Source organism: Salvelinus fontinalis, chromosome 24, assembly GCF_029448725.1.
Source record: "Salvelinus fontinalis isolate EN_2023a chromosome 24, ASM2944872v1, whole genome shotgun sequence".
Lineage (NCBI taxonomy): Eukaryota > Metazoa > Chordata > Actinopteri > Salmoniformes > Salmonidae > Salvelinus > Salvelinus fontinalis.
In genome coordinates this window covers 25,909,825-25,934,587 of record NC_074688.1, presented here as the reverse complement: position 1 = coordinate 25,934,587, position 24,763 = coordinate 25,909,825, and the positions used below count along the sequence as shown (strand labels likewise).

Genomic DNA, 24,763 nt, shown 5'->3' with positions numbered 1-24,763 from the left:
CCAACGTCGGGCTTGCAGCCAGAAGAATTAAAGCAATGATGGACTGGTACTGTATTTTTTAAAAGATTCTTCAGAACTATTTTAATCTCTCCCATACCCTCTACATTCCTCCTCAAATATCTCCCTAGATACAATGAATAGATTGATGCAGGCTCTCAATCTGTCTGAACTCATTGCACTCTTTTTTCTCCTCCATCACTGACACCTAGAGACGTCATACATTAACCTGTCTGGCTCTGGCGTTCCGCTAGCGGAACTCCTCCCACATTCCACTGAAAAGGCAGAGCGCGAAATTCAAAATATAACCTAATACATCCGATAATAAGCACCGAGCTCTATTGAGTGGTGCCTCTCTCGCAGGAACTTTTGATTTTACAGGTTGTGGTAGAGCGCGAAATTCAAAATATATTTTTTAGAAATATTTAACTTTCACACATTAACAAGTCCAATACAGCAAATGAAAGATACACATCTTGTGAATCCAGTCAACATGTCCGATTTTTAAAATGTTTTACAGCGAAAACACCACATATATTTATGTTAGCTCACCACCAAATACAAAAAAGGACAGACATTTTTCACAGCACAGGTAGCATGCACAAAGCCAAACTAACTAACCAAGAACCAACTTCATCATCAGATGACAGTCTTTTAACATGTTATACAATAAATCTATGTTTTGTTCGAAAAATGTGCATATTTGAGGTATAAATCAGTTTTACATTGCAGCTACCATCACAGCTACCGTCAGAAATAGAACCGAAGCAGCCAGAGTAATTACAGACACCAACGTCAAATACCTAAATACTCATCATAAAACATTTCTGAAAAATCGATGGTGTACAGCAAATTAAAGACAAACATCTTGTGAATCCAGCCAATATTTCCGATTTTTTTTAAGTGTTTTACAGCGAAAACACAATATAGCATTATATTAGCTTACCACAATAGCCTACCACATTACCGCATTCATTCATCAAGGCACGTTAGCGATAGCAATAGGCACGTTAGCGATAGGGAATAAACCAGCAAAAGATATTAATTTTCACTAACTTTCATAAACCTTCATCAGATGACAGTCCTATAACATCAGGTTATACATACACTTATGTTTTGTTTGAAAATGTGCATATTTAGAGCTGAAATAAGTGGTTATACATTGTGCTAAGCATATTGTGCTAAGCATATAGCATATTTTTCCCACAACGTCCGGATATTTTTTCTCTTTTTCTGACACACACATATTCTGACCAAATAGCTATTCATAAACATAACTAAAAAATACATGTTGTATAGGAAATGATAGATACACTAGTTCTTAATGCAATCACCGTGTTAGAATTCTAAAAATAACTTAATTACGACATACAGCTTCGGTATAGCTAGAGAGTACCCAAAAGCTGGGCGCCAACGACTAGTTCACATGTACGACAGATATATGAAATAGCATCAAAGTGTTTCCTACTTTTGCTGATCTTTCATCAGAATGTTGGACAAGGGGTCCTTTGTCGGGAACAATCGTTGTTTGGATTTAGAACGGCCTTTTTCCCTCTCGATTTAGCAAGCACACTAGCCAAGTGGCACGAATCTCTCCATGTCAACAAACGGAAGAGAACGGAACACGGCAAAACTCCCGAAAAATTTTCAATAATCTGATTCAACTATATTGAAAAAACATACTTTACGATGATATGGTCACATGTATCAAATAAAATCAAAGCCGGAGATGGTAGTCGCCTATAACGACAGCTTTTCATAAGGCAATCCCCGGTTCCTTCTCGCGCCTTCCTTAAAACAGAAAATGGGTGACACGTCATTCCAAGAGGATTTATTCCACTTCAGACCAAGATAAACACTCAATTTCTTCTCTCACTGCCTCTTGACATTCAGGGGAAGGTGTATGACACGCATGTATACTAATACGTATCATGCCCATTTATAGGCAGGACCTAGAACAGAGCCTCGATTTCAGACTTTCCACTTCCTGGTCAGGAAGTTTGTGCCAAATGAGTTCTGTTTTACTCACAGATATAATTCAAACGGTTTTAGAAACTAGAGTTTTCTATCCAATAATAATATGCATATTGTACGAGCAAGAATTGAGTACGAGGCCGTTTGAAATGGGCACCTTTTATCTGGCTACTCAATACTGCCCCTGCAGCCCAAACAGGTGAAGACATAAGTCAGTCAATCCGGGAAAATTAAGAACTTTGAAAGTTTCTTCAAGTGCAGTCACAAAAACCATCTAGCATTATGATGAAACTATCTCTCACGAGGACCGCCACAGGAAAGGAAGACCCAGAGTTACCTCTGCTGCAGAGGATAAGTTCATTAGAGTTACCAGCATAGAGGAGGAGGTGTGATGGTGTGGGGGTGCTTTGCTGGGGACTTATTTAGAAATCAAGGCACACTTAACCAGCATGGCTACCACAGCATTCTGCAGCGATACGCCATCCCATCTGGTTTGCACTTAGTGGGACTATCATTTGTTCATCCACAGGACAATGACCCAACACACCTCCAGGCTGTGTAAGGACTATTTGTCCAAGAAGTAGAGTGATGGAGTGCTGCATCAGATGACCTGGCCTCTACAATTACCCGACCTCAACCCAATTGAGATGGTTTGGGATGAGTTGAACTGCAGAGTGAAGGAAAAGCAGCCAACAAGTGTTCAGCATATGTGGAAACTCCTTCAAGACAGTTGGAAAAGCATTCCAGGTGAAGCTGGTTGAGAGAATGCCACTACTTTGAAGAATCTAAAATATATTTTGATTTGATTAACACTTTTTTTTTGGTTACTACATGATTCCATATGTGTTATTTCATAGTTTTGATGTCTTCACTATTATTCCACAATGTAGAAAATAATACAAATAAAGAAAAACCCTTGAATGAGTCAGTGTCCAAACTTTTAACTGGTACTGTATAAATATATATATATATATATATATATATATATATATATATATATATATATATATATATCTTTCCATGGTTGTCAATGGTCATCCACAGTCAATGAGAATATATATTTTTACAAGTAATTAAGGCCTATATGAGCATTTACTCCAGGAGAGATATTTTTAATCACCCATTTTGTGAGCTGGGTGGAGGAAAAACGACAAACACTTTCAGGTACATTGTCTGGCAGTGAGTGAGCAGGGTGTTTTGGGTCAGGATGACACGCGTTACATTTCCAAGCTGAGTTGTTTGGCATTAACTGGTTCTACGCAGAGCCATAGAATATATATTCTAAAATTGATTAAACTGTTTTTCCCCCCCTCATCAATCCACACACAATACCACATAATGACACAGCAAAAACTGGTTTTTAGAAATGTTTGCACATGTATTAAAAATAAGAAACTATCACATTTACATAAGTATTCAGACCCTTTACTCTGTACTTTGTTGAAGCATCTTTGGCAGTGATTACAGCCTCGATTATTCTTGTTTAAGATGCTACAAGCCTGGCACACCTGTATTTGGGGAGTTCCTCCCATTCTTCTCTGCAGATCCTCTCGAGCTCTGTCAGGTTGGATGGGGAGCGTTGCTGCACAGCCATTTTCTGTTCTCTCCAGAGACGTTCGATCGGGTTCAAGTCCGAGTTCTGGCTGGGCCACTCAAGGATATTGAGACTTGTCCCAAAGCCACTCCTGCGTTGTCTTGGCTGTGTGCTTAGGGTTGTTGTCCTGTTTGAAGGTGAACCTTCGCCAAAGTCTGAGAACCTGCTCCAGAGCACTCAGGACTTCATCAAGGATCTCTGTACTTTGCTCCGTTCATCTTTCCCTTAATCCTGACTAGTCTCCCAGTCCTTCCCGCTGAAAAACATCCCCACAGCATGATGCTGCTACCACTATGCTTTACCTGTATGGATGGTGCCAGGTTTCCTCCGGATGTGAAGCTTGGCATTCAGGCCAAAGAGTTAAATCTTGGTTTCATCAGACCAGAGAACCTTTAGGTGCCTTTTGGCAAACTCCAAGCAGGCTGTTGTCTTTTACTAAGGAGTAAAAGACTGGCCACTACCAAAAAGGCCTGATTGGTGGAGTGCTGCAGAGATGGTTGTCCTTCTGGGAGGTTCTACCATCTCCACAGAGGAACTATGGGAGCTCTGTCAGTGACAATCAGGTTCTTGGTCACCTCCCTGACCAAGGCCCTTCTTCCACGATTGCTCAGTTTGGCCGGGCGGCCAGCTCTAAGATTCTTGGTGGTTCCAAACTTCTTCCTTTTAAGAATGACGGCCACTTTGTTCTTGGACCTTCAATGGTGCAGACTTTTTTTTTTTTTGTATCGTTCCCCAGATCTGTGCCTTAACACAATCCTGTCTTAGAGGGAGGGAGAGAGTGAGTTCAAACAGGATTTAGAACGGCTGCCATGTTATCGCCCTTTAATCTCGAATTATTTATTTACTTAAACATTCTCAGACATGTTAGCGCTCCATCAGTATTAACATTACATGTGGAATATTTAAAAAATACTATAAAACTGAATGTGAAGGAGCATTATGATGCATTTACATGACACTACAACATTCTATGGCATCCATGTTAGCTCCCCATTGACATTACACGAGGATTTTACCATGGCATTGTTGAATACTTGTTTCTGATTGGTTTAAATGGCATTATGGCTCTACCACTAAGGGAACTCAAAGATGGGTTTTCAGGTACTTACTGTACCTCCATACTCCCTCTCAAAACACTATTGAGATGGCTGGTCATCAATCGCTGTGCTCAGCTTATAATGGATTCATTGACAGTAGGGTGTCCACCCACTCTGTAGAGTGGGTGAAAACACGCTTTAGTGAGGAAATGTCACTTCCTTATGCTATAAGATACATTAACCAAGACAAATATGAGTTTCTCAAATCTTTAACATTTTATCTAAAAAGTCGGATTTCTTAACCTAATACATCCGATAATAAGCACCGAGCTCTATTGAGTGGTGCCTCTTTCTCGCAGGAACTTTTGAGGATTTTACAGGTTGTGGTGGTCATCTGCAAAGTTGTTTCCAAGGGTCGCAAAAAGCAAAATGAAATGAGCAGAATTAAACGTTAAAGGATTTAAAAATAAATAGCTTGCGGTACGCTCAGTGCTCCGTTGACATTTCACAGAAATATTCTTGTTTATGTGATAAATATTTGAAAAACGTGTGAAAGTACTACGTCATGTCTCAAAATCCATATATATCTTACCTCTATATTGTTTTATGAAAGATTACGAGTTAAACAGGGATTCTTTCAGTTTAGCCTTAAGTCTCACAGCATCCAGCCTAGCTGATGCAATTCTATTTACCAGATTTTTGACCACTTTTTTTCTCTGTCCATCAATTTAGTTACCCTAATTTTGGCCATCCTACAAGGGGTAAAAACTCCAATAACTTTTCAACAGATTATGATAGCAACATGAGGTTTGCACCGTTGGTTTTCTAAGAGCAGTATCTTCACAATTGACATTGATCAAAAGATGTGTTTTTTGATTGGACCCCCTACTGGCAGTAAATACAGTAATTATAATAAATGCCTTAAATGCCTGTCTCTTGATAATGTACAGTATATAGATAAATGTAATTCAATGTCATATTATTGTGACACAGGCAGTGCTCTGGTATATCTTTGTCCCAATATGCAGGAGGACTGATTTTGTCTCTTTGTCATTGTACACATTTGACATCAGAAACTAAGTCAGACTATAGACTGTAGGTGTCAAATGCTGTTTTGTGTATCGACCCCTCTCTGGCTCTTGACTCTGTTGTTGACTCTGCCAGTAGGAAATACAGTATGATGCTTCACTATTGTTCCTCCCAGCTTGGGCAATAGCTGTTCATAACTTTACTGTCACATTAAGTCCAGTGAGCTTTTCGAAGACTGATGGCAGTGCATTAAATATTTTTGTTGTTTGCTGGGCTCTATCTGGGAACAATGCCAGACAGTGAGTGTTAAATGGATCTTTGGCCTTGCTGCTAGGCTGTTTGCTGTGTTGGATGAGGACCAATGTCCTTAGTGTCCTGTTTCATTGTTGATTCCCCTCAACAAGCATCTGGACCAGGTCTGAGGGAAGGGTAATGTGGGACAGCAGCAGTTACACTCTGTGTCTGTGAGCATCACACAGGGACATGCAGGGCAGTGGGCACATGTTTGGACCATACAGAACTACAGGGATACAGTAAATAGTGCTCACACTGACACTCCAGATTACAGCACTCATAGATTTATGTTGTGTATCTTTTGGAAAGTCGAATCCCAGTTTATTGGTCGCATACACAGTTTAGCAGATGTTATAGCAGTTGCAGCGAAATGCTAATGTTACTTGCTCCTAACAATGCAAAACAAATGACAATAACAAATCAAGAAATGTTGGAACAAATCTAATTAACAACCCAAACAGAACTGTAACAGTAGTCACCACCAATCTGATGTCCAGAAGTGCTTGTCGGTCATAGGATATAATAGAAAAAACTTTGAGTAAATAAAGTAAAACACTAAAATAAACAAAAGACTGCAAAATTGGCTGGGCGCTAGCAAGAGGGCGACCATCTCCTACGCCGTACTGACAGGCCTAGACATGGTCTAATAAGTCAAGGGATGAGGTGTTGAAGAGCAGTATCCTAAACTTGCAACATAGTATTTGCCAGAGGAAAAATTCTTCTCTGCGTGAAATATTTCCCAATCATTCTGATGATTGTGACCTCATGTTGTAACATTTTCTCACAGCAAGAAAATGTTTCCAGTTCAGTAATTGCACTGGGAAGGCTGAACTCATGTGGATGTCTCTCACACCTTCTCTTGCCCTTGATTTAGCTAGCTAGCACAATTAGCTGTTAGCTGGTTGAGATTGCTTGTTCTCAGAGGAGCAGTTTAACCTTGTTTGTATAGCTAAATAAACTATTATAAAAGCTAGGTTTTAGCCAAAGTATAAACAACTGTTTTACATTGAGCTATTTTTACACGACACAGGGCACAGTACAGTAATCCCTTTACACGGTGGAGGAGGATGTGGGAGGACTGTCTGACACGTGTGAGGGGTTACTTATTAATTCTATCCTACGACAAAAGCCCCCCTCTACCAGGGATGGAGTTCCTCGCTGAACATGGCTTGTCTGACTGAGGACATGCTTCACATTCACACACACACAAACACATGTATTGCCACCCCTCTCTCTGCAGCATAAACCCAGCTGTAGAGAGCAGATAGAGCTGACAGATAGCTGCTGGCTGGGCTCAGAGCCTCAAACTTTAGTCAGCTACCCCAGCAGTAAGCTAAAGTACTGCACAGCCTAGGAGGAGATAAGCAGACAGAGACAGACAGTGTTCTCTGTACAGCCCCTCGAACCCAGAAAGATGCCAGCCAGAGCTAGACTGTTGATACTTTCGGATGCACAGGGCATTGTTTTGAGACTCAACACCACTGAAGCTGTGCTGAACCAGGCTGTTGTGCTGTTTTGTTGGCCCCCACTACAGAGAGAACATGGACTTGGCCTGCATTTAGAGAGAGACTAAGGGATGTTTGGGTCACTGGCTCTAGTCAATACGTGAGTAAGTGCACTGTCTGATAAGAACAAATCCAGTCACATGAATTGCAAAGAAGTGCAGAAAAATGCTTGAGTTTTGTTATTGGTGTATATAGTATACAGAATCTTCCAGGCCCCGGTTCTGAAAAATGTATAATTATAGGCATTCTTTAATTCATAATACTATGGTACTGTGATTAAAACCGATGTCATGCTTGATAATACGATTATTAAGATATGGACATTTTTCTGGTTAGAATGATTTTTTTCTCATATTTTTTAGTGTTATTGTTAGGCCAAACAAAGTTGATTTACTTTCCCAAAATTCATAAGTTTTCCAGAAATCCTGGTTGAAGAATTGCAGGAAATCTGGGCCTTCCAACCAGGATTTCTGGAAACCCTGTGGACCTTGTGACTGTCATTCCTAAAACATTATACAAAAAACAAACATCTCTTGGAAAGGTCACTAGGTGTTGTACTAAGGTTGTTTAGTATTTTTTGTTGTATTTTATCATTTTAATTTGCTTGCTCACCACAATGAAATATGTTAAAGAGTAAATCAGCTTTGTATGTCCTTATTTTATTCATAATTTGTATACAGTCTGGTTGGGTATAATCATCATTCATATCAGATTTGTGTACAGCTGTGCTTTTGTAAAGTTTAAAAAAAACTTGAAGTTCAGCTAATAATCAGGACCAGTGGTTGGAGCTGTGCTGTGAACCTGCTGCAGGCAGACAGTCCCTGGTGTGAGACGTCACCTGTCTGAGAACAGCCCAATGTATGCACGCTTGAATGCAAACACACACTATCCACTTTCTCCACTTTCACACACGAACACGTCCACAACTGCTGACAGACTATATCATCCCGGCGATAACTAGCCCTTGAAGAGCCCTGTTACTCTGCTACTCTGAGACGATGACATATAGTTCCCTGTAGTCAGGTCTGGGCAGTGGCAGCAGTACCCAATACAAGTAATTTGGTTGGACCGATAAACATGGCTACTCTCCAAGGCCAGTTGTCGATCATCATGGCGTCTGAGAACATGACTCTGTAATACCTATTCATACATTCAGGGAAACTTTCCATCAGGACTTCATTAATCTTGCGTCGGTGTTGTTAAACAGCGAGTTCCTGGAAGCGTGGTGTATTTACATGGTGTACTGTATGGTATGCCTCTTTCCCATGCAGTGTAATTTACTTCACCAGTATGGCAGATTGGCTAGGGGGAGGGAGCTGTACCTGTCTTAAAGAGCCCAGAGTGGTAGCACTGAGTCAGGTACTGGAGAGGCCTTCTACCCCTGGTCCCAGGGGTCCAACGGTGGTGTGGTTGTGCTTGATGGTTATTTAACATAGTTAAGTTTTGATTGATGAGCTCTGCTTAATTGATTAACTGCAGGGATTTCCCTTTGAAAGCTAGACTTTCTCATTAGGTCTTGGCTACAGTAGCGAGTAGCTAATCTGTCAATCAACAAGATGAGTGTCAACATCAGCTTGGTTGATCAAGGTGGGAATCTGTCTTCCTGTCTGTCAGGAATTGCTTAGTAGCTGCAAGGCGAGGCTGGGGAAAAGTCACTGCTCCATGGGCATCCAGTCATATAGAGATCTACAGTATATGACTCTGTGAGTGTCCCTTGTCATCCAGAAAGGCATGACACTTCAGATAAAATCACTTAACCCTTGATTTTCACAGTCCAGTCAAAAATCAAAGACTGAATTTGGGAGTTATTTTATTTCAGATGAACTGCTTTCAACTTTGCTTGAAATAGCCTAGCAATTATCAACTGTCTAAATTTGCTGGGCCAAAATTCTGTTCCCTCTCCTTTGAAGAGTTATCCATCTGTTGGAGACATATTGCATCACAAAAATTCAACAGGTGTTTGAAGTAATTGTCTGCCTACTGTTGTTTGGAATCAATCTACCCTTTTGTTTTGCCATTGTGGTACTTTTTGTTCTATTGATTTTTCCCTGTAGCAGCAGACAAGGTAACAGCCCTGAAGACCTTCTATTCTGTACTGTACATTTAATTGAATCAGTATCGCCACTGTCAGCATTGCAGTGTATCGCTGAGGAGCATGATTCATGTCTGTGTGATTGGTAGAGCAATGTCCTAAAGCAGGCCCCCTTTTGTCAGCATTGTTCAGGTGGTGAGATGTACAGCTGTAATATCAGTGCATAGCCTAATGGACAACCCTGTCGGGCATAGAGCAATTATCAAGGCCAAGACGGTTGATGATGCCTCAGATTGGGCATCATCACATTTGCCAAACTTATGTCACCCCATCCTGGGCCTAGTTCTGTTTAGTGCCGCATAGTCAATGTCTATGGTTCGTTGTCATGCACATACAGATCTGGGGCCATTCTAATCCTAGCCTATTCAGAGATGATGCCCGTATGGTCACACACAGTGACGTAACATCACACGTCATTTGGTCTATAAATAATATGTCTTGTGTATTATTTGTAAATACTGGTTTTAAAGACATGTTCCCACTGCTGTCTGTGGTTTGACCTGAGACAATTGACATAATGGAATACATGTCTCACTGGTGTCTGTGGTATTGAAATTTGCTTGTCGTGATCAGTGGTAGTGTTTAAAGGTATAGTTCACCCAAATTACAAAGTTACATATTGGTTTCCTTACCATGTAAGCAGTACATGGAGAAGGTTTGACAGTAATCCATGCTTTGGTTTAGTTTGTTAGTTTTGGTTTAGTCTGGCACTGATTCTAAATACTAACGTTTTAGCATTTGTGGCAAAAATCCCATTGAAGTCATGGTACCGATATTAGCATTTTCTGCGCATCATGTTCAAATCATCGATAAGTGACTTTGTTGAGCTTCCCAATACATTTTTGATACTTTCAGATGATTTGGACATAATGTGCAAAAAATGCTAGTATCGGTACCGTCCCTGACTTGAATGGAATTGGTGCCACAAAATCCAAAATGTAAGCAATTTGAAAACAGTGACAGGGTAATAAAACCAAATCATAGATTCCTGTCATAACTTGTCCATTGACTGCTTACAGGGTGTGTAGTAATTTGGGTGAACTTGAACTATTCCTTTAATGATCCAAGAGAGTTGTTTTTACAATCACTGTCATGGGTGAAAGAAAATGTATTGTCCAATTGTTATTGAAGGTCAGTGTGAGAGTAGTTACGTTTATGTCAATAAAGCACCTTTTCAATGCCCTGCTATGGGGCAAACATAAACTAACCCAGAGTTTGAGGGCAAACAAAAACTAACCTAGGGTTGTGTTGGGGCAAACAAACTAACCCAGAGTTGTGTGTGTTTTGCTGCAGAAAAGAGAGAGCAGAGCCAGGAGGATGGACAGATTGTGAAGCTGTCCAGACTGAACGGAATGATGAAGGCTGAAGAAAATGAGGAGAGGAGAGAGTTGATCACTGCTGCCCTGAGGGAGGCCCTGACTAAGCAAGGTAAGGAGCAGACCTGCAGTGCACACCATAATCACTACAGAAATATAGTCAAGGTACTCTAACACTGGAAGCATTAGAGAAATATAATGGAATTGTGGTTGCACTTCTTTTTACCGTACTGAAGTGCCCAGGTATGCATGCACTTATAATTTACATGGTGGAATGTTACTTCTAGTCATGTTTTATAAAACATTCTCTTTAGGACTTTGCAAAACAGATGGCATCAGTAACTGATGTACCATCGTTGGTCCTATAGTTCCCTTCATACCTGCCATTTCGGTGGATAAATTATCCAGCTTTGATAATCTGCTTTGAAACAGACCCACAGCACCAGATGCTTCAGAGCAGCATGTCCTTAACCTTTGTGTCTACAGAGACACTGAGGAAAAAAAGTGATAAGTCACTAGAAGAAGAATAAAGTGGTCATAGGGTGGGGAGGTACTGTGTGTGTGTTGTCTAACGGGATGAGGAACGGGCCAGGATGGAGTGTGTGTGCTATGCAGAGAGGAGTGGGCTAATGCCGGGAGTGTGTGTTGCCTAACGCGGTTTAATGCCTTCTCTCCACTGCTGCTCCTGCCAGCGCCGTCTCTGGAGTCTTCACTCTCTTCTCCTCTCCCCACTGCTATAGCCTTGACTCGTGGTCCTCAACATAGTGGTGAGCATCAATATGGCAGGTGTAATAGATTTATAGATTTCCTTCCTGCATTTGTAAAAGAGCTCTAATGCCTAGAACATGCTAATCAATCCACTGGTTGGTTGCCTCTGCTCAGCAGAAAAATACCTTTGTGCTTTCAGAAGTCTTAGTTTGGAAGACTTCCTTTTTCACCTGCATTTGGTTTGCAGTACACTATTTGGGATGGCATTGAGCAATATCATTCTATGGTCATGTAGAATATGGTAGTAAGGTATTGTAGACTGACATACCTGTTACAGTAGTTCATCCCCTCTTACAACATACTAGCTTAATGCTTGTCAACATGCTGCCTGAACATGAGTAATGAACACTACTATTTAACCCATAGACATACATTTGAAGTCAGAAGCTTACATACACCTTAGCCAATTACATTTAAACTCAGTTTTTCACAATTCCTGACATTTAATCCTAGTAAAAATTCCCTGTCTTAGGATCGCCACTATTTTAAGAATGTGAAAGGTCAGAATAATAGTAGAGAGAATTATTTATTTCAGCTTTTATTTCTTTCATCACATTCCCAGTGGGTTGGGTGAATTTTGTCCCATTCCTCCTGACAGAGCTGGTGTAACTGAGTCAGGTTTGTAGGCCACCTTGCTCGCACACGCTTTTTCAGTTCTGCCCACACATTTTCTATAGGATTGAGGTCAGGGCTTTGTGATGGCCACTCCAATACCTTGACTTTGTTGTCTTTAAGCCATTTTGCCACAACTTTGGAAGTATGCTTGGGGTCATTGTCCATTTGGAAGACCCATTTGCGACCAAGCTTTAACTTCCTGACTGATGTCTTGAGATGTGGCTTCAATATATCCATATAATTTTCCTCCCTCATGATGCCATCTATTTTGTGAAGTGCACTAGTACCCCCTGCAGCAAAGCACCCCCACAACATGATGCTGCCACCGCCGTGCTTCACAGTTGGGATGGTGTTCTTCAGCTTGCAAACCTCCCCCTTTTTCCTCCAAACATAACGATGGTCCATTATGGCCAAACAGTTCTATTTTTGTTTCATCAGACCAGAGGACATCTCTCCAAAAAGTACGATCTTTGTTCCCATGTGCAGTTGCAAACCGTAGTCTGGCTTTTTTATGGCGGTTTTGGAGCAGTGGCTTCTTCCTTGCTGAGCGACCTTTCAGGTTATGTCGAAATAGGACTGGTTTTACTGTAGAAATAGATACTTTTGTACATGTTTCCTCCAGCATCTTCACAAGGTCCTTTGCTGTTGTTCTGAGATTGGTGCGAAACGTGCAAATCAAAGTACTGTACGTTCATTTCTAGGAGACAGAACGCGTCTCCTTCCTGAGCGGTATGACGGCTGCTTGGTCCCATGGTGTTTATACTTGCGTACTATTGTTTGTACAGATGAACGTGATACCTTTAGGCGTTTGGAAATTGCTCCCAAGGATGAACCAGACTTGTGGAGGTCTACAATTATTTTTCTGAAATCTTGGCTGATTTCTTGTGATTTTTCCCATGATGTCAAGCAAAGAGGCACTGAGTTTGAAGGTAGGCCTTGAAATACATCCACAGGTACACCTGCCATAGGCTAATTGACATAGTTTGAGTCAATCAGAAGCTTCTAAAGCCATGACATCCATTTCTGGAATTTTCCAAGCTTTTTAAAGGCACAGTCAACTTAGTGTATGTAAACTTCTGACCCACTGGAATTGTGATACAGTGAATTATAAGTGAAATAATCTGTCTGTAAACAATTGTTGGAAAAATGACTTGTCATGCAAAAAGTAGATGTCTTAACCGACTTGCCAAAACTTTAGTTTAATAACAAGACATTTTGTGGAGTGGTTGAAAAGTGAGTTTTAATGACTCCAACCTAAGTGCATGTAAACTTCCGACTTCAACTGTACATATATTCACATACAGTGGTGTCTGAAATTATTCACACCCTTGATAAATTATTGTATAAAATAATTGTTGTATAAAATAAATAATGAAATACTGAGCCGTATTGTATTCTAAAAAAAATGGGAAATTATAATATTTTATACTAATACAATTGCTCATAAAAAGAGATTTTGTTTAAAAAGTAATACTTTTTTCCTCAAAGGTAGGGGTCAAAATTATGGACACCCCTGTTTTCAGTAACGTTCAATACCTTGCGAGGATATCGGCACTGAGCCGTTTCAGAATCTTAAACCATTTTTCCATTCCTCCACTGAACAAAAATATAAACTCAACATATAAAGTTGGTCCTACGTTTCATGAGCTGAAATAAGATCCCAGAAATTTTCCATGTGCACAAAAAGCTTATTTATCTCAAATTTTGTGCACAAATTTGTTTACATTCCTCTTAGTGAGCATTTCTCCTTTGCAAAGACAATCCATTCAACTGACAGGTGTGGCATATCAAGAATCTAATTTAATAGCATGATCTTTACACAGGTGTACCTCGTGCTGGGGACAATAAAAGGCCACTCTAAAATGTGCAGTTCAGTCACACAGCACAATGCCACAGATGTCTCAAGTTTGGAGTGAGTGTGCAATAGGCATGCTGACTGCAAGAATGTCCACCAGAGTTGTTGCCAGAGAATTGAATGTTAATTTCTCTACCATAAGCCACCTCCAATGTCCTTTTAGAGAATTTGTCAGTATGTCCAACCGGCCTCACAACCACAGACAATGTACATGGCGTGGTGTGGGCGATCGGTTTGCTAATGTCAATGTTGTGAACAGAGTGCCCCATGGTGGCAGTGGAGTTATGCTATGAGCAGGCATAAGCTTCGAATAATGAATACAATTGCATTTTATCGATGGCAATTTGAATGCACAGAGATACCGTGACGAGATACTGAGGCCATCACCTCATGTTTCAGTATCATAATGCACAGCCCCATGTTGCAAGGATCTGTAAATAATTCCTGGAAGTGGAAAATGTACCAGTTCTTTCATGGGCTGCATACTCAACAGACATGTCAACCATTGAGCATGTTTTGGATGCTCTGGATCGATGTGTACAACAGCGTGTTCAATTTCCCGCCAATATCCAGCAACTTCGCACAGCCATTGAAGAGGAGTGTGATAACATTCCGTAGGCCACAATCAACAGCCTGATCAACTCTATGCGAAGGAGATGTGCCGCGTGTGCTGCACATCAGATACTGACTGGTTTTCTGATCCACCCCCTTACTTTTTTAAAAGGTTTGGATTGGTGCATATTCAAACCTTAAAAAAATATCAGATGCATATATGTATTCCCAGTCATGTGAATATATATCTAACAGTACAACTTTAGCCCGTCCCCTCGCCCCGACCCGGGCGCGAACCAGGGACCCTCTGCACACAACAACAGTCTCCCACGAAGCATTGTTACCCATCTCTCCACAAAAGCCGCGGCCCTTTCAAATCCGTTACATACATACATACATACATACATACATACATACATACATACATACATACATACATACAGTGCATTTGGAAATTTATGGCCTAATTCTAAAATGGATTAAATAAATGTTTTTCTTCATCAATCTACACACAATACCCCATAATGACAAGGTGAAAACAGGTTTTTACAAAAATTTTGCAAATGTATACATTTAAAAAAAAAAAAAACTATTTCAAAAAGTTTTCAGACCCTTTGCTATGAGACTCAAAATTGAGCTCAGGTGCCTCCTGTTTCCATTGACCATCCTTGAGATGTTTCTACAACTTGATTGGAGTCCACCTTTGGTAAATGCAATTGATTGGACATGATTTGTATAAGGTCCCACAGTTGACAGTGCCTGTGAGACTAAAAACCAAGCCGTGAGGCCGAATGTCTGTAGAGCTCAGAGACAGGATTGTGTTGATGCACAGATCTGGGGACGGGTACCAAAAAAATGTCTGCAGCATTGAAGGTCCCCAAGAACACAGTGGCCTCCATTCTTAAATGGAAGAAGTTTGGAACCACCAAGACTCTTCCTAGAGCTGGCCACCCGGCTAAACTGAGCAATCGGGGGAGAAGGGCCTTGATCAGGAAGGTGTCCAAGAACCTGATAGTCACTCTGACAAAGCTCCCATAGTTCCTCTGTGGAGATGTTTGTCCTTCTGGAAGGATCTCCCAGAAGGACAAACATCTCTGCAGCACTCCTTAGTAAAAGGCACATGACAGCCCACTTGGAGTTTGCCAAAAAGCACCTAAAGGACTCTCAGACCATGAGAAACAAGATTCTCTGGTCTGATGAAACCAAGATTGCATTCTTTGGCCTGAATGTCAAGCTTCTGGAGGAAGCGATGAGGCATGGTGGTGGCAGCATCATGTTGTGAGGATGTTTTTCGGCGGCAGGGACTGGGAGACTATTCAGGATCGAGGGAAAGATGAACGGAGCAAAGTACATAGAGATCCTTGACAAAAACCTGCTCCAGAGCACTCAGGATGTCAGACTGGGGATGACAGTTCACCTTCCAACAGAACAATGACCCTAAGCACACTACTAAGACAATGCAGGAGTGGCTTTGAGACAAGTCTCTGAATGTCCTTGAGTGGCCCAGCCAGAGCCCAGACTTGAACCTGATCGAACATCTCTGGAGAGACCGTTGGATGGGGCGGCGACGCTACCCCATCCAACGTGTCAGAGCTTGAGTGGATCTGCAGAGAAGAATGGGAGAATCTTCCCAAATACAGGTATGCCAAGCTTGTAGCGTCATACCCAAGAAGACTCAAGGCTGTAATCACTGCCCAAGGTGCTTCAACAAAGTACTGAGTAGGGTCTGAATACTTATGTAAATGTTGTATTTTATATTTTAATGGGAAAAAAAACGTTTTTGCTTTGTGTTTATGGGGTATTGTGTGTTGGGGACACCTCATTCAAAAGGTTTTCTTTATTTTTACTATTCTACATTGTAGACTAATACTGAAGACGTCCAAACTATGAAATAACACATATGGAATCAGCTAGTAACCAAAAAAGTGTTAAACAAATCAAAATCCATTTTTATATTTGAAATTCTTTAAAGTAGCCACTCTTTGCCTTGATGACAGCTTTGCACTCTCTCAATCAGCTTCATTAGGTAGTCACCTGAAATGCATTTCAATTTACAGGTGTGCCTTGTTAATTTGTGGAATTTCTTTCCTTCTAAATGGTTTTTAGCCAATCAGTTGTGTTGTGACAAGGGTGGTATACAGAAGATAGCCCTATTTGGTAAAAGACCAACTCCATATTATGGCAAGAAGACCTCAAATAAGCGAAGTGAAACGACAATCCATCATTATTTTAAGACATGAAGGTCAGTCAATCAAAAATATTAAGAACTTTTTAAAAGTTTCATCAAGTACAGTTGCAAAAACGATCAAGCGCTATGATGAAACTAGCTCTCACCGCCAGGGGAAAGGAAGACCCAGAGTTACCGCTGTTGCAGAGGATAAGTTAATTTGAGTTAACTACACCTCAGATTGTAGCCCAAATAAATGCATCACAGAGTTCAAGTAACAGACACATCACAACATCAACTGTTCAGAGGGGACTGTGTGAATCAGGCCTCCATGGTCGAATTGCTGCAAAGGAACCACTGCTAAAGGACACCAATAATAATAAGACATTTGCTTGGGCCAAGAAACACGAGAAATGGACATTAGACCAGTGGAAATCTGTCCTTTGGTCTGATGAGTCGAAATTTGAGATTTTTGGTTATGTATGTGAACGGGTGATCTCCGCATGTGTGGTTCCCACTGTGAAGCATGGAGGAGGTATGATCTTGTGAGGGTGCATTACTGGTGACACTGTCTGTAATTTATTTAGAATTCAAGGCACATTTAACCAGCATGGCTCCCACAGCATTCTGGAGTGATCCGCCATCCCATCTGGTTTGCGCTTAGTGGGACTATCATTTGTTTCTCAACAGAACAATGACCCAACACACCTCCAGGCTGTGTAAGGGCTATTTGACCAAGAAGGAGAGTGATGGAGTACTGCATCAGATGACCTGGCCTCCACAATCACCCGACCTCAACCCAATTGAGATGGTTTGGGATGAGTTGGACTGCAGAGTGAAGGAAAAGCAGCCACAAGTGCTCAGCATATGTGGGAACTCCTTCAAGACAGTTGGAAAAGCATTCCTCATGAAGCTGTTTGAGAGAATGCCAAGAGTGTGCAAAGCTGTCATCAAGGCAAAGGGTGGCTACTTCGAAGAATCTAAAATATATGAAGATTTGATTTACACTTTTGCTTACTATATGATCCCATATGTGTTATTTCATAGTTTTGATGTCTTCACTATTATTCTGCAATGTAGAAAAGTCAAAATAAAGAAAAACCCTTGAATGAGTAGGTGTCCATACTTTTGACTGGTACTGTATGTATTGTGTATATATACTGTACATACACTGAGTGTACACAACACCTGCTCTTTCCATGACAGACTGACCAACTATGATCCCTTATTGTCAATTGTTAAATCCACTTCAATCAGTGTAAATGAAGGGGAGGAGACCGGTTATAGAAGGATTTTTCAGCCTTGAGACAATTGAGACATGGATTGTGTATGTGTGCTATTCAGAGGGTGAATGGGAAAGACAAAAGATTGAAGTGCCTTTGAACGGGGTATGATTGTAAGTGCCAGGCGCACAGGTTTGAGTGTGTCAAGAACTGCAACGCTGTTTCCTGTGTGTATCAAGAATCGTCCACCACCCAAAATTGTGGGAAGCATTGGAGTCAACATGGGCCAGCATCCCTGTGGAATGCTTTCAACACCTTGTAGTCCATGCCCCAACGAATTGAGGCTGTTCTGAGGGCAAAAGGGGGCACAATTCAATATTAGGAAGGTGTTCCTAATGTTTTGTACACTCTGGATGTTAGCTAAAGAGTCCTACCTCATTTGGAAAGGAGACTTCTCTGCCTGTAAATTAAGAACATAATGTAGTGAAGGCTTAATGTGTCCCAGCACATCGAGAGAAACAAATTGAAGTTTTGTATCAACATAGCCAACATTTTTATTTGAGTTCTTTTCTCTACAGATTTTGTCTATTTCATCAGTATTAGCCTAAAACTTGAGCCTTAATGATTTGAAAAGTTTGGTATTTGTCGATGTAAAATGTATTATTCATTTCAGGTCTGTAGAGTTCTCGGACAGGACTGAGTAGGGGAAAGAGATAAGGGAAACTCAGCTCAGTTCATATCCTGTCCTGTATTGTGTGTATTGATAGTGTAGCGGTGGACTACTGGGTTTCCCAGAGAACCTAGCATTGTTGATAAGGGAGGAAGATCTCAGTGTCTCTTTGAATTCTGTGGGAAGTGAAAACATTTTATTTTGTTGAAAAGGTTATTTTTTTACTCTGTTTATTTAGAACCTAACGAACAACTTGTCAAATCTTAAATCAAGTTCGTTCACCCACTGGGTCAATCAGCTGAAAGGACAAAGACATGTTTCCACCAGCACAAGTATTTATACCTTCCTTTAGGTGGAATCTCCTCATTGCACCTCTAAACACTGCATCTTTGTTGCTAGGCAGGAAGTTATGTAATGTGTGTAATGCAACTGTTCCATCTCCCTTCATCTGACCTGACCTCGGCCCACATTCCCCACACTACTAGGTGCCTCCTGTATATAGCCTCGTTATTGTTATTCTTATCGAGTTACTTTTTATTTTAGTCTACTTGGAAAACATTTTCTTAACTCTTCTTGAACTGCACTGTTGGTTAAAGGCTTGTAAGTAAGCATTTCACGGTAAAGTCTACACTTGTTGTATTCGGCGCATGTGACAAAGTTTGATTTAATCCACAGCTATCTAACCTTATTAGTGACCGCAACCAAGTGATTGCCTCTTCCCTTCGTAACTTTCTAGACGCATACTTCTTATCCAGCCTCCATTGACCCCACCACATACATTCCTCATACATGTAACCATTAACTTCTAGCATAGCATTTATTTCAAACTAGAACCCAACAAAATGGACAATAGTGTACCTTCACATCTCAATTGTAAGGATATGGGTTACTCTTGTTTTACGGGTAGACTGGTGACTGTCTGATTACTTTCATGTTGCCGTGGGAGATTAATACAGTGTGAAAGGGGGATAACTGCAGTTGGAGTGGGTGGCTATAAGCCATACAGCAGCGCAGGTTTGGAGGTCATCTCTCTCTGTGGCTGGCTGGTGTTCACATGAGCTTCTCCAAATAGAGGGGTATAGTTAATCAGATCCACAGAGGGAGAGGAGCAAAGCCTACCTCCCTCCCGTCTACCTCCCCCTCGCTCGGTCTCTCTCTGTGCAGACAAACATAAAAGGCAGTTGAGGCGTTTGAAGTGTATGTTTTTACCTAATGAACACCGGAAGGGAAAGGGCCCTCAGATTAGACTCAACACTAACTCCCACTAGGCCTTGTTCTCTTCTCTGTGCTGCATCCAGCACCAGCCAGTCTTCAGCAGAATTGTAATTTATCTGAGTTGGAACAACAGCTCCAGCTCCTGACACCTCCGAATTTGCCCCACATGGGTCGACAAACAAGTAATAAACAGTAGTTAGCCTGTGCTCGGGGATTGTGGGTAAGAACATGATTTAGTGCGTGTGTGTTTCTGACTGTGTGCGTGGTACAATGGATTTCCTGTGGCTGTAAAGGAGGCGTCCTGGATCGATAGCCAGCCCCCCACTGTTTGGGTAAATGGTAAATGCATCTTAATCCCCCATCGTGCATCATATTGTTGGGCCTTTGCTAGCAGTGCAATAGACTGAGTTACATTTTATTTACTTTATTTCGCAGCATAGCTCAATTACACCAGGCTTTAACCTATCCAATAACAGGAGGACACCAGTCCTGAGAACAGTGAGATCAATAATTACTCACTTTTGAAGAACATAAATCTGACACAAGATGGCTGACTTTTGTTTCCAAGGTGGGCAAGGCTATAGTTAGCGGCACAGTAACCAAAGCACACTGGGTATCCTACTAGGATGAAAGATGACCTGTCAATGCAGCCATTATGAGCACTCAACATTTCACCACCTGAAATGTCATGCGTTTTTTTCCTCTCTCATGGCGTCTGTATCATGCTGTTTTACCTCACACACAGGACTGAAATAGAACTTCTCATAAATGCTGTGTCTTTTGAAATGCATAGATGGGAAGGCCCCCCTTGAATACCTATGAAGAACCCTTGATATAAAAGCACTGGCATGTATCACGATGATTTAAAAGAGACAAATAAAAGTATTATGTTTGATGGGGCTGACTTCAGAGAAGGGGCTGTCAGAGCTTGAAACGCTGTAAAGGAGTAGTCCAATCTACAGCTGGTATGGACAACCCTTCATCATCATGTATACTTATATCACACTCAGCCTCAACACCTTTTGAAGTTATGTTGCAAATTTGAATGTGTGGGCTTTGCTCTTGGGAAATCACACATCATACTTTTTTTTTAATGCTATTGGCAAATGGTCTAGTGCCTTCTCACGTGTTATGCAATCAGTATTACTATGTTGTTACCATGTAACATTACAAAAGTTGCAATTTATCTACACATTTTGTTGTTGGGACAATATGTTTTTAATTGTTTTTCTACAGAACTCAGTCGAATATAATCTCACACAGTGTCAATATACATCTCCCTCCCTTCTCCCCCCACACACAAATCCACATACATTCATTCTCACAGAGGGATACGCAAAGAAAAACACGAAGGCAAAAAAATCAATCCAAAACAAACTGACATTCACAAATAGAAACAACTCAACAAAAAAAGCACAGCATACAGCATATTATCTAAGGGTGTTTTCAGACTTGGTCCCTTTAAGACAATTTTTGTGAACTCAGTGCTGTTCCCTTTTATTTTCTAACTCGGACCCCTCAAAAGTCCCCGAATTGAACCGGGCATGTGAACACAAAGCTCCACAGGTTCGCTTGTCATTATTCCCACATCTCACACTAGACTACTGCAACACCGTTCCCCCTGCCTTAAACCCCTTCACATTGGAGAGAGAAGTTGATGTGCCTGTGCGCGGAAAAAACGTGTGCTGTTTTTGGATATTGATTAGTGGTTGTCAAGGATGCATAGAAAGGCCATAATATATGTGGAGTTTTGTACTGACAAGAGGTCCAGGGTATTTGTTTGCATTATGTTGATCGATAGGCTCAGAGAGCTTCATAAACTGTTTATTCGATTGTGGGGTTTAAATAGTGTGTAGAGAACATATTTGGTGAGAATCACAACATATGTACAAAATCTGATCTAGCTCTTAAAGGGGCAGTAGCCTATACAATTTTTAATTAGGCCTACATTATTTATTCTACTTGTATTTAATATGTTACCAATAATATTTACATGTTAATATTATCTTCGCATTACAATGATTGTCTCATCATTAAAGAAAATGCAATCTATTAGCTTCCAAAGTATAAGTCGGTATATCTACAGTAGCTGTCTGATAACACATTCTGATGGAATTTCTTAACATAGCAATGTGAATGCAAAGAGGACTTGGACCTCAAAGGTGAAGTGAACTGGCAAAAGAGTTGAGTCCTCATTCAAAGGCAAGGGCAGTGTGAATACAAAGAGAACTGAGTATTTTATTTTTTATTATTTTTTATCCCAGAGTTCATTTTAAAGAGGACTGAGAGGGTGTTTTCACATATCTAATATAACCAAAGATTCCAACTTTTGTCAAATATGTGTAGTTTGTTTGATTTTATAATATATAGAGTCTAATGAGATGTAGCTAGATACTGTAGTTCAGTCCTCCAGTTAGTTATTGCGGGTGGATATGAGGCTTTCCAATTGATGCCTATACATTTTTTTTGTAGCAATTAGACCTAGATTACAAAACGTTCTCTGATTTTGATCACTAATATTTACATTTCTCAACAGACATAATTGTGGAAATGGATGGCTATACATTCCTAGACACAATGAAATGAAAGCACATGCAGTACCAATCAAAGGTTTGGACACACCTACTCATTCAAGGGTTTTTCTTTATTTTTACTATTTTCTACATTGTAGAATAATAGTGAAGACATCAAAACTATAAAATAACACATATGGAATCATATAGTAACCAAAAAAACAAAATATATTTTATATTTGAGATTGGCCACCCTTTGCCCTAATGACAACTTTACACGCTCATGGCATTCTCTCATCCAGCTTCATGAGGTAGTCACCTACATGGAACTCAAAAGAGTTTTACCTGGAACCAAAAAAGGGTTATCTTATGGGAACAGTTGAAGAACCCTTTTGGAACTCTTTTTTCTGAGTGTACAACGTTTCGCAAAATGACTGCATACTCTGAGGATGATGTACAGTACCAGTCAAAAGGTTCGATACACCTACTCATTCAAGGGTTTTTCTTAATTTTTACTATTTTCTACTTTGTAGAATAATAGTGTAGAATAATAGTGAAGAAATCAAATCTATGAAATAACACATTTGGAATCATGTAGTAACCAATAACGTGTTAAACGAATCAATATGTTTTACATTTGAGCTGCTTCAAAGTAGCCACCCTTTTCCTTGACAGCTTTGCACATTATTGGCACTCTTAACCAGCTTCATGAGTTAGTCACCTGGAATGTATTTAAATTAACAGGTGTGCCTTGTTAAAAGTTAATTTGTGGAATTCCTTTCCTTCTTAATGTGTTTGATCAGTTGTGACAAGGCAGGGTGGGTATACAGAAGATAGCCCTATTTGGTAAAATAAATAACTCCATATTATGGCAAGAACAGCTCAAATAAGCAAAGAGAAACAACAGTCCATCATTACTTTAAGACATGAAGGTCAGTCAATATGGAACATTTGAAGAATTTTGAAAGTTTCTTCAAGTGCAGTCGCAAAAATATCAAGCTTTATGATGAAACTGGCTCTCATGAGGACCGCAACAGGAAAGGGAGACCCAGAGTTACCTCTGCTGCAGAGGATACGTTCATTAGTTACAAGCCTAAGAAATTGCAACCCAAATAAATGCTTCACAGAGTTAAAGTAACAGACATATCTCAACATCAACTGTTAAGAGGAGACTGTGTGAATCAGGCCTTCATGGTCGAATTGCTGCAAAGAAACCATTACTAAAGGACACAAATAAGAAGACACTTGCTTGGGCCAAGAAACACGCGCAATTGACATTAGACCGGTGGAAATCTGTCCTTTTCGAGTCCAAATTTTAGATTTTTGGTTCCAACCGCCGTGATTTGTGAGACACAGAGTATGTGAACGGATGATCTCTGTATGTGTGGTTCCCACCGGGAAGCTTGGAGGAGGAGGAGGTGTGATGGCGTGGGTGTGCTTTGCTGGTGACGCTGTCTGTGATTTATTTAGAATTCAAGGCACACTTAACCAGTATGGCTACCACAGCATTCTGCAGCGATACGCCACCCCATCTGGTTTGCGCTTAGTGGAACTATCATTTGTTTTTCAACAGGACAATAACCCAAACACACCTCCAGGCTGTGTAAGGGCTATTTGACCAAGGAGGAGAGTGATGGAGTGCTGCATCAGATGACCTGGCCTCCACAATTACCCGACCTCAACCCAATTGAGATGGTTTGGGATGAGTTGGACTGCAGAGTGAAGGAAAAGCAACCAACAAGTGCTCAGCAAATGTGGGAACTCCTTCAAGACTGTTGGAAAAGCATGCCTCATGAAGCTGGTTGAGAGAATGCCAAGAGTGTACAAAGCTGTCATCAAGGCAAAGGGGGCTACTTTGAAGAATCTAAAATATATTTTGATTTGCTTAACACTTTTGGTTTCTACATGATTCCATATGTGTTAATTCATAGTTTTGATGTCTTCACTATTATTCTACAATGTAGAAAATAGTAAAAATTGAAAGAGTAGGTGTGTTCAAACTTTTGACTGGTACTGTACATTTTCCCAAAATGGTGTCAGTTTCTCACAGGATCACAGCATATGTAATAAGGTTCCTTAGATTTTTTTTTTTCTCCAACAGAGATTTACTCATTCATAATGAATTATGCTCGTGTAGACAGGTTATGATGGCAGGCCTTCCAGAACGGAGACGAGAACTGAGGGCCCCGGTCAGAGACCATGTCGACCGGTAGTCCATGGATCCGGAAGACGTGCTGCACCATGAGCTGGGCAGTCTCCTTGGCAGAGGGTAGTTTGGGGAGAGGAATGAAGTGGGTGGCTTTGGAAAACCGATCCACCACAATCAGGATGGCGGTGTTTCCATCAG

General features: G+C 40.7%; 1 pseudogene; it reads left to right on the top strand.

Moving 5' to 3' along the window:
• Positions 1-24,763, top strand: part of LOC129822504 (uncharacterized) — an 86,883-nt pseudogene that overhangs the window by 14,180 nt on the left and 47,940 nt on the right.